Raw genomic sequence first — 10474 nt, 5'->3', positions numbered from 1 at the left:
ACAAAAGAGGAAGCATTGTTTTTCATCTGTTAGCAGGGCTTTTTTTGAGGGGGTACTTGGGGGTACTGAGTACCAGCACCTTCTCCATTGTCTGCTAAAATTGATCCATGATGAACCCCAAGTTCTAATGGAAGAGATCAGGCTCTACACACCAATTCTGCCTTGTCATAGATTCTGTGCCTGCAGCCTGGCTATTGTGGGGTGGGTCCCTCAGTGATCACCCCACCCCTGAAGGGTGGCCTAGCATTTGAGTACCGGCACCTTTTTTGCTACAAAATATACACTGACTCTAACAGACAGTGCATTTTATCTAGCAAAAAAAGGTGCCGGTACTCAAATGCTAGGCCACCCTTCAGGGGTGGGGTGATCACTGAGGGACCCACCCCACAATAGCCAGGCCCCCTGCAACCAGTCACAGAATCTATGACAAGGCAGAATTGGTGTGTAGAGCCTGAGCACTTTCATTAAAGCTTGGGGTCCATGGGTCAATTTTAGCAGACAATGGAGAAGGTGCCGGTACTCAGTACCCCCAAGTACCCCCTCAAAAAAAGCCCTGGCTAGAGTAGTAATTAGTTCTAAATTGTAAATCATTGTGTCATTTGGAGGGACTCTGTATTCGCGCAGAAATGTTTTCACCTAGTAAAGGGCTACCAAAACAGACACCATATTATGAAAATCAGGTGCTTAACAATAAGTACAATTAAAAAAAACCATTAATTAGGTTGAAGCTGGGGGCATTTAACTTTTTTTTTTTTTTTTTACTGGGCTTAGATCAAAAGAACAAGGTATGTGTCTACTTGCTCCTTTTGTTTTGTGGAATGCAGAGGTATATTATTATTGTTTGTTTTTTGTTACTACTGTTTGGAAGACAGGTAATGAATGAGGGAAGAGCTTCTTTCATGCTGTCCAGAGTCAGTCCAATTCTGTTCTATATATTTATTTCTTCTTCAAGTCTGTGTGATTATAAAAGGTATTTAAAAAAAATCTTTGTATCCCGGCTGCGTGTTAGTATATAGATGAGTGTGATTTTATTATGAAGACAAACAATATACCTCCAAAATACAGTAGCAAGCAGCAAACTATTAGCCACCAAGTTCATACAAAGTTAATTATGTTCAGTGGGAAATAAATTCATTGGCTGCCTGCTATGTGAATATTCTATCACTGTTTCATTATTGCTACCAATAATAATGGAGGAAGGGCACGGGACCCCTCCTTGGAAAAATCTAAAAGCAATGCTTCCCAACCCAGGCATTGGGGCACAGTCAGGTTTTCAGTATATTTACAATTAATATGCATGAGATAGATTTTGCATACTAGGGAGGCAGTGCATACAAATCTATCTCATGCATATAATTGTGGGTATATGGAAAACTCGACAGGCTGGGCGTGCCCCAAGGACTGGGTTGAGAATCACTGCTCTAAGGAGAGAATGCCCCTCCTGAGTCGCAGTTTACTCTGTGGCCAATAGAGGGCATCAGGAACCTGCCAAGTGTCTCCTAGACTCCTGCGTTGCACTCAAGTTTACGCCTGTGTGTTTGTTTATTTATTTGTTGCATTTATATGCCACATTTCCCCACCTATTTGCAGGCTCAATGTGGCTTACATAGTACCGTAAAGGCGTTCGCCAAGTCCAGTAGAGAAACAAATACATGGTGATGTTGTGGTCGATTAAGGTTCAGGCACAATGGGGATCGAAGAGAAGAGAGGTTATATAGTGTCCATTACGAGCTTTTTGGTTTTGCTGTGTTGCAGAGTGTAGGCATTTATGTTGGGTCGGTAGGGTATGCCTTTTTTGAACAGGTTGGTTTTTAGTGATTTCCTGAAGTTTTTTTCTTTGTGTGAGTCATGTGGGTTTAAAAAAAAAAATGCGCTCTCGCCAAAAGATGGAAAAGTAACTCACCACCTTCTACTGAAGAATTGGTTGTGCAAACTCTCTGACATTTATCTAATGGAAAAACTCACTTATAACATGAAAACATACAAATTTCAGAGCCCCCTTTTACAAAGATGCGCTAGCGTTTTTAGCGCACACTAAAAATAAGCATGAGCTAAACATTAGAGATGCCCATATATTCCTACAGGCGTCTCTAGCATTTAGCGTGCACTAAAAACGCTAGTCTACCTTTGTAAAAGACCTCCTTAGTCTATATGGAGGGGCATAATCGAATGGCGCCGGCGCCGCAAAGAGCAGTCCCGAACTGTATTATCAAAAAAGATGGCCGGCCATCTTTCGTTTCGATAATACGGTTGGGACCGGCCAAATGTCAGAGATGGCTGGCATCGGTTTTCGGCGATAATGGAAATTAATGCCGGCGATCTCAAACCCGGCCAAATCCAAGGCATTTGGTCGTGGGAGGAGCCAGCATTTATAGTGCACTGGTCCCCCTGACATGCCAGGGCACCAACCGGGTACCCTAGGGGGCACTTCTAAAAAAAAAAAAAAAAGCTCCCAGGTGCATAGCTCCCTTACCTTGGGTGCTGAGCCCCCCAAATCCCCCCCCCAAAACCCACTCCCCACAACTGTACACCACTACCATAGCCCTTAGGGATGAAGGGGGGGCACCTACATGTGAATACAGTGGGTTTGGGGGGGGGGGGTTGGAGGGCTTAACATTTACCACCACAAGTGTAACAGGTAGGGGGGGGGGATGGGCCTGGGTCTACCTGCCTCTGAAGTGCACTGCACCCACTAAAAACTGCTCCAGGGACCTACATACTGCTGTCAGGGAGCTGGGTATGACATTTGAGGCTGGCAAAAATTTTTTTTTTTTGGGAGGGAGGGGTTTTTTGACCACTGGGGGAGTAAGGGGAGGTCATCCCCGATTCCCACTGGTGGTCAGTTGGGGCACTTTTTTGAAGCTTGGTCCTAAAAAAAAAAAGGGACCAAGTGAAGCCAGCGAAATGCTCGTCAAGGCCGGCTTTCTTTTTTCCATTATTGGGCGAAGCCGGCTATCTCAAACCATGCCCCCGTCCTGCCCCCATCCCACCTTCGCTACCCTACCAACATGCCCCCTTGAAGTTTGGCCGGCTCCGCGACGGAAGGCAGTTGGCGCCGGCCAAAATCGGCTTTCGATTATACCGATTTGGCCGGGTTTGGGAGATCACCGGCCATCTCCCGATTTGTGTCGGAAGATGGCCGGCACTCTCCTTCGAAAATGAGCTGGATGGTTACCGTATGAGAAATACCTGGGAGAAATGAAAGTCAGATAATAGGACTCTGTTTAGAAAATCAACTGTCCAATTTTCATGATTTTTAACTTAATTATAAAGAGTGAAGTAATATGGGATTTTTGGAGGGTTGGGAAGGAAAGATATATTTGTTACAAATATCTCAGAGACCTATCAATCTAATGTATGTATATCCCTTTTACATATGCAATAACTGTTCCTAACTACTGCCTATGTTTGAAATTTATCTCTAATTATGATGTTTATATCTTGTGTTAAAACAATTTTTATTGAATTTTCAATAAAGATAAGCGGTAGATTTTCCCCAAGTCCATTTTAATAATGGCTTATGGATTTTTCTTTTAGGAAGCCATACCAACCTTTTTTTAAAACCCCGCTAAGCTAACTGCTTTTACCACATTCTCTGGCCACGAATTCCAGAGTTTAATTACACATTGAGTTTTGTGAGATAATGGAGGGACGGAGGCGAGGGTATTGCGAGGGCCAGAGACCGGGGATGAAACTCTTTTATGTAACAAGAGACATCGCTTTAGTTCCTCTAGTCATTCTGTTACTGATGAGGTAAAAATCACACATTAATTTGAGTTTATTATTGAAAAATGAAGCATTAGGTTTTGGAATATTCTATTTTCATTGCCCCTCCCTGAAGGAACGCCACAAGGTTGGGTTGTGTCCAAGAAGATTCTGAGTGATAGATGAAAAGCAGGAGGCAAATTGGAGTTTTTTTTTTTTGCATAGCAATGAGGCAGGCACTCTGATGCTTGCTGGTTGACTGCTAGAATTTATTTAATAATTTTAGAATTAAAATGAACAGAGGAGGGTTATTATTAAATTCTTCTTAAGCCCTGGGTCTTCAGTCAGGTGGCCACCTGTTTACCTCAGCTCATTCTATGCAAACCATTTGGGAGCCCGGGTACTCTCAGTTCCCCTTTTCAGCTCTCAGAATACCTCAGCCACCCCCTCCGCCCGGAACCCTCTCCTCTCCTTGGCCTGCATCTGTTTCCTGTTTTGAGCCTTTGACAGGGCAGTTAGAAGATTTTTGCTAAGTTTGATTTGTTTTAATATGGCCTGTTTTTATGTGAATTATTAAATGACTTCCCTGGTGGATTCGTTTTCTTTGGTGGGGGGTGAACTGGACGGGGTTTCTATGTGAAGAATATAACTTAGTGTGGTCAGCATGTTAGTCCAGTTTAAAGATACTAACTAGAAATAAAATAAAGTTGAACATAAGAAAGGAAAATATGATGAAACCATTTTTTTTAATTGGACTAACTTAATACATTTTTTGACAAGATATCTGACCTGAAGAAGAAGACTCTGCCTTTGAAAACTTGTGAAAAATACATTAACCCCCCCCCCTCCAGCTGCCGGTGTGGTAATGCAGACATAAAGGGGGTCTTTTATTAAAGACTAGGAAAAAATGCCCGTTTCTGAGCGCAATGAAACGGGCGCTAGCAAGGGGCCCCCTCCCTCCGTCCCTCCGAGCTACTTGCCTTGTTTGGGGTTCGCGTCACTGTGTGTGGGGAGGGTTTTTTTTTTTTGCTGCGCCTCCGTGGCCGTGCCTGTGGCGTTTCCGTTTCGGCCCTCGAGTGTCATAGCTCTGCCCTCGACGTCATGACGTTTTGACGCGAGGGCGGTGCAGACACTCCAGGGCACACCGGATATCTCGGGCGCCTCAACTTCCGTGGAGGCTTCAGAACGTTGGAGTTGCCTTTTATATAGAGAGATTAGCTCCAGTTATGTTATCTGCAGCAGGTCCCATTTTATTGCTTCTGTTTCTGTGAGTCTGAGGTCCATTTTATTGCTATGGGTCCTGCTGCAGATAACTCGAGCTAATCTTTAGTAAATGACCCCCTAAGTGAATGGGCTGTGTCCGCATTACTGCATGGCTTTGTAAAAAGGGATGGGGGGGGGGGGTAAGTTAATCGAATAAAAAAGTATCACCTTATTTTCTTTCCTTTACTTTGTTTTATTTCTTTTGATTTTGGTGTGTAGAAGTTTGAGGGAGGTTTACCAAAGAGCTTCCACTGTACCTTAAATGACATGTGTATATCTTGCATTTTCTCAAGCAGATCAAGAACAAAACAGATTTATGAGAAAAACATTTAAAATAAAACGAGAATAAAATAGAAGAAAAGTGAAATACAATAAAAAAATAATCAAAATAAAAAAAAAATCCTACATATCTATATATTTTTTTTCTTTTGTAGAAGGTTCTGTAAGCCTTTATTGAATCAAAAATTGTTTCTTTTCTTCTTTTTTTTTAGCTCTTATCTCCTGAGTTTATAAAGAATCCTCCCCCTCATTATGGTGGTCTAATACAAGATATAATCTTTATGGTTTAAAAAACATATATTTCTTAAATTGATATGTATCTATCTGCTTTTCATGTTCAAGATGTTAAAAGCTTGTAAAAATTATAAATATGCATAAATAAAAACATTAAAAATAAATAAAAATGCCAAAGATGTAATGATGGGGGTCTATGGAGAAATATTCTTCCTGAAAGATACATAGCTGAAAGCCTAGCCACTCTAAACTGACTACATAGCTTGTTACCTTAGATTGTAAGCTCTCTTGAGCAGGGACCATCCTTCCCCATGTTTAAACTTGTACAGCGCTGCGTAACCCTGGCAGCGCTATAGAAATGCTAAGTAGTAGTAGTAGTAGATATCAGGTAGGGAGGACAAATGAAGATAGACCTCAGGCGGATTAGATATCAAATTCGAAATGACTCATAAAGTTACATAGACAGACAGGGAGGATATTTAGGGACCAAATTTAACAGTCAAGCTGATTAAAAAAAAATACCAAAGGCCTCAGTTTCTTGAATGATTTTAAGTAGAGGAGTGTGGTAGCCGTGTTAGTCCACTCTTAAGGTTATCAATAGAAATCAACCAAAATAAAACATGGAAAAGAAAATAAGATGATACCTTTTTTATTGGACATAACTTAATACATTTCTTGATTAGCTTTCGAAGGTTGCCCTTCTTCCAGATCGGGTTCTACATGGAATGTTGCTACTCTTTGAGATTCTGCGTGGAATCTTGTCACTCTTTAGCATTCCGGAATCTTGCTGTTCTTTGGGGTTCTACATGGAATGTTGCTACTCTTTTAGATTTTGCGTGGAATCTTGTCACTCTTTAGCATTCCGGAATCTTGCTGTTCTTTGGGGTTCTACATGGAACGTTGCTACTCTTTGAGATTCTGCATGGAATCTTGTCTCTCTTTAGCATTCTGGAATCTTGCTATTCTTTGGGGTTCTACATGTAGAGAGGTGTGGTAGCCGTGTTAGTCCACTCTTAAGGTTATCAATAGAAATCAACCAAAATAAAACATGGAAAAGAAAATAAGATGATACCTTTTTTATTGGACATAACTTAATACATTTCTTGATTAGCTTTCGAAGGTTGCCCTTCTTCCAGATCGGGTTCTACATGGAATGTTGCTACTCTTTGAGATTTGCGTGGAATCTTGTCACTCTTTAGCATTCCGGAATCTTGCTGTTCTTTGGGGTTCTACATGGAACGTTGCTACTCTTTGAGATTCTGCATGGAATCTTGTCTCTCTTTAGCATTCTGGAATCTTGCTATTCTTTGGGGTTCTACATGTAGAGAGGTGTGGTAGCCGTGTTAGTCCACTCTTAAGGTTATCAATAGAAATCAACCAAAATAAAACATGGAAAAGAAAATAAGATGATACCTTTTTATTGGACATAACTTAATACATTTCTTGATTAGCTTTCGAAGGTTGCCCTTCTTCCAGATCGGGTTCTACATGGAATGTTGCTACTCTTTGAGATTCTGCGTGGAATCTTGTCACTCTTTAGCATTCCGGAATCTTGCTGTTCTTTGGGGTTCTACATGGAACGTTGCTACTCTTTGAGATTCTGCATGGAATCTTGTCTCTCTTTAGCATTCTGGAATCTTGCTATTCTTTGGGGTTCTACATGTAGAGAGGTGTGGTAGCCGTGTTAGTCCACTCTTAAGGTTATCAATAGAAATCAAACAAAATAAAACTTGGAAAAGAAAATAAGATGATACCTTTTTTATTGGACATAACTTAAGTTTCTTGATTAGCTTTCGAAGGTTGCCCTTCTTTGTTTTTTCCGATCTGAGGAAGAAGGGCAACCTTTGAAAGCTAATCAAGTGCAGGACGTCAGACTCACAGAAACAGAAGCCTGCGCAGCCTTCTACATGGAATGTTGCTAGTGGAATAGCAACATTCCATGTAGAATCTCCAATAGTAGCAACATTCCATGTAGAATCTCCAATAGTATCTATTTTACTGTCATAGTAATGCTTGAATGTTTTCACTTATATACACTGTCAGCTAGCACATTTGCTTATTTCTGATCTGAGGAAGAAGGGCAACCTTCGAAAGCTAATCAAGAAATGTATTAAGTTATGTCCAATAAAAAGGTATCATCTTATTTTCTTTTCCATGTTTTATTTTGGTTGATTTCTATTGATAACCTTAAGAGTGGACTAACACGGCTACCACACCTCTCTACATGTAGAACCCCAAAGAATAGCAAGATTCCAGAATGCTAAAGAGAGACAAGATTCCATGCAGAATCTCAAAGAGTAGCAACGTTCCATGTAGAACCCCAAAGAACAGCAAGATTCCGGAATGCTAAAGAGTGACAAGATTCCACGCAAAATCTCAAAGAGTAGCAACATTCCATGTAGAACCCGATCTGGAAGAAGGGCAACCTTCGAAAGCTAATCAAGAAATGTATTAAGTTATGTCCAATAAAAAAGGTATCATCTTATTTTCTTTTCCGTGTTTTATTTTGTTTGATTTCTATTGATAACCTTGAATGATTTTGAAAGATCTTGAATTATCTTTTGCCCAAGAATTTAATCTCCTGCAACTTCCGGAGATGGAGAAGGGGCATGAAACATTCCATAGAATCACCTCTTCATAAGCACAATCCCTACTGTCTAAGGGGGTTTGAGGGGGGAGAGGGAAGACTTTACTTCCAGTTGAAGGACTGGACTGGGCTCCCTCGTCATTGTCCTATGTTTCCGAAAGCTACTGAAATCCTCATGGTTTCAGCAACACCTTTTGTAAACAGAGGGGAAGAATTCAGTTTTGTAATTGATTGGTTCATTTAGATTTGTAAGCTGTCTGGAGCTTTTCTAAGTAGAGAAGGGATATACAAATGTCTGTTATTGTTTTCTATGGTGCAACTAGCTTGACAAAGGCAGTTTTCACTGAAACCAGTTTCTCCTGGGCAAGGGTGCCATGAACGTTTCAGCTACTGAGCAGTGAAATGTCCCTGATTTTATTGATCTAACCCAGGCCGTTGCGGTGATACTCCTGACCAGGGGGCTATAGACCACAGCTCCTCACCAGAGCCCAGGACATGTGCAGATAGAATCTGGCCACTAGGTGTCATCATGGTGAAATGCCTCAGTCTCCCTGCCACCGCAGAGGATGTAAGTGCTACTTTCACAGCACTGCAGCCTCTTGGCTGGACCTGGGAAACAAATCTGAGCTTCAGCATGGCAGGACACAGCTCTGATCCACTGGGAAGTGCTTGAAATTGAGAAGAAAGTGCGGAACAAAGTCTGAAATGACAGATTAGTCAAAACTGACAGGAAATGGCTGAAGAAAGATCTGGAGTTCCTCACTCATTGTGAGACATGAAATCCTGCTGCCCATCGCTCTCTGATAACCCACCAACTCCCCTCACCAGTGCAATAAATGCTTCTTAATGATACACTTATATTTTCTGCTAATGTCCAGAGGCGTAGCTAGACTCAGTATTTTGGATGGGCCCAGAGGTAAATTGGATGGGCCCTTCCACGTGCACATGCCACCCCAACCCCAACCCCCACCACCACACCACACAACAAATATCTTCCCGGAGATATTTTTTAAGAACACAGATTTCTTTTTTCGCCTCCCCCACATCTCCCTGTCCTCTGTGGTGTCCCAGCATCTGCACTCCTGTCCCTCCCAGGTGTACCATAGAGGTGTCTTTGGCACCTGCAGCGATTCAGTCTCGCTGACATCACTGCCTGTTTCCTGTCTGGCAGGACGTGGCAGATGGTAGCCTGAAGGGCCAACATAAGCAGTGGGAATGAATCGCTGCAGGCACTAATGACGCCTGTACTGACACTGGGGAGGGAGGGACAGTGTTCAGAGACGAGAGAGCAGATACTAGGATGACATGGAAGAGAGGGGGGAAGAGAGCAGTGTGGCACTGCCACTGGGTGGCCCTGAGCCAAGAATGGGTGGGCCTGTGCCCACCCAGGCCCACCCATAGCTACGCCACTGCTAATGTCATCTTTGGCCCAGGTGCTGTCAACCCAATAAACAGCATTGCTTTGTTAATTTGTTAACCTGTTATTTCTGTGCATCCAGGTAGACTAACACAATAGCTACATGCCATTTGTCATTGAGGTAGAACTTCAGGATGCTCGGCACTGCTAGGACCTGCTTCTTAGTTTCTGCCCTCGCCTTCAGGGCATCTAACGCTGAAGACGTGGGTAGAACATGGAAAGTTAGCTCTATTTTGTATCACCCTATTGTGTGCATGGATTGTGATTCTTGCTTTTCTTAGGGGAAATCAGATCTACAGGTCCATGTTTGCACTGAGGGTAAGACTAGGAAGGTACCGGCCTGTCCTGGTAAAGTAGGGCTAGTTTGTCACTTTTTCTTCCTACAAGGGCTATGCGCTTGACAGTCCAGTCGAGAAACGTTTTATGAGATTCTTGCTGTACCGTCTTTCTGTGGTACAACCAAAGCAACTTACATATCACCTACAGGCACTTTCTCTGTCCCTAGTGGGCTCACAGTGTATGTTTTTGTACCTGGGGCAATGGAGGGTTAAGTGACTTGCCCAGGATCACAGGGAACTGCAGTGGGAATTGAACCCAGTCCCCCAGATTTGCAGTCCATTGCAGTAACCATTAGGCTAGTTCTCTGCTTAAGTTAGACCCAGGCAGGGGTGTGCTGGTAAATTGTTAACAGGGGGCTCTCTCTCACCAGCAAAGTAAAAGAGAATTCAGGAGGGGCCCAAGCCCACATTTTGGGATCCATTTGTTAAAGTAGCCATGGAGAACCGGCTCCCAAAATTCTTAAAAACTTAACAAACTGCTCTCGAGAGCCTGTGAAGAGCCTGCTCCAGCACACCACTGGACCCAGGCCTCTTACATGGCAGTGGAGCAGCCCAGTCGGATCCATTTTCACAAATACCTACGTTGTAAATCTTAATGAATATTTCAGGTATCTGGACTAGGTCCCTCTGTGTTTCCATTATGTCGTGTGT

Source organism: Microcaecilia unicolor, chromosome 14 (genome assembly GCF_901765095.1).
Source record: "Microcaecilia unicolor chromosome 14, aMicUni1.1, whole genome shotgun sequence".
Taxonomy (NCBI): domain Eukaryota; kingdom Metazoa; phylum Chordata; class Amphibia; order Gymnophiona; family Siphonopidae; genus Microcaecilia; species Microcaecilia unicolor.
This window is presented reverse-complemented; position numbering follows the sequence as displayed.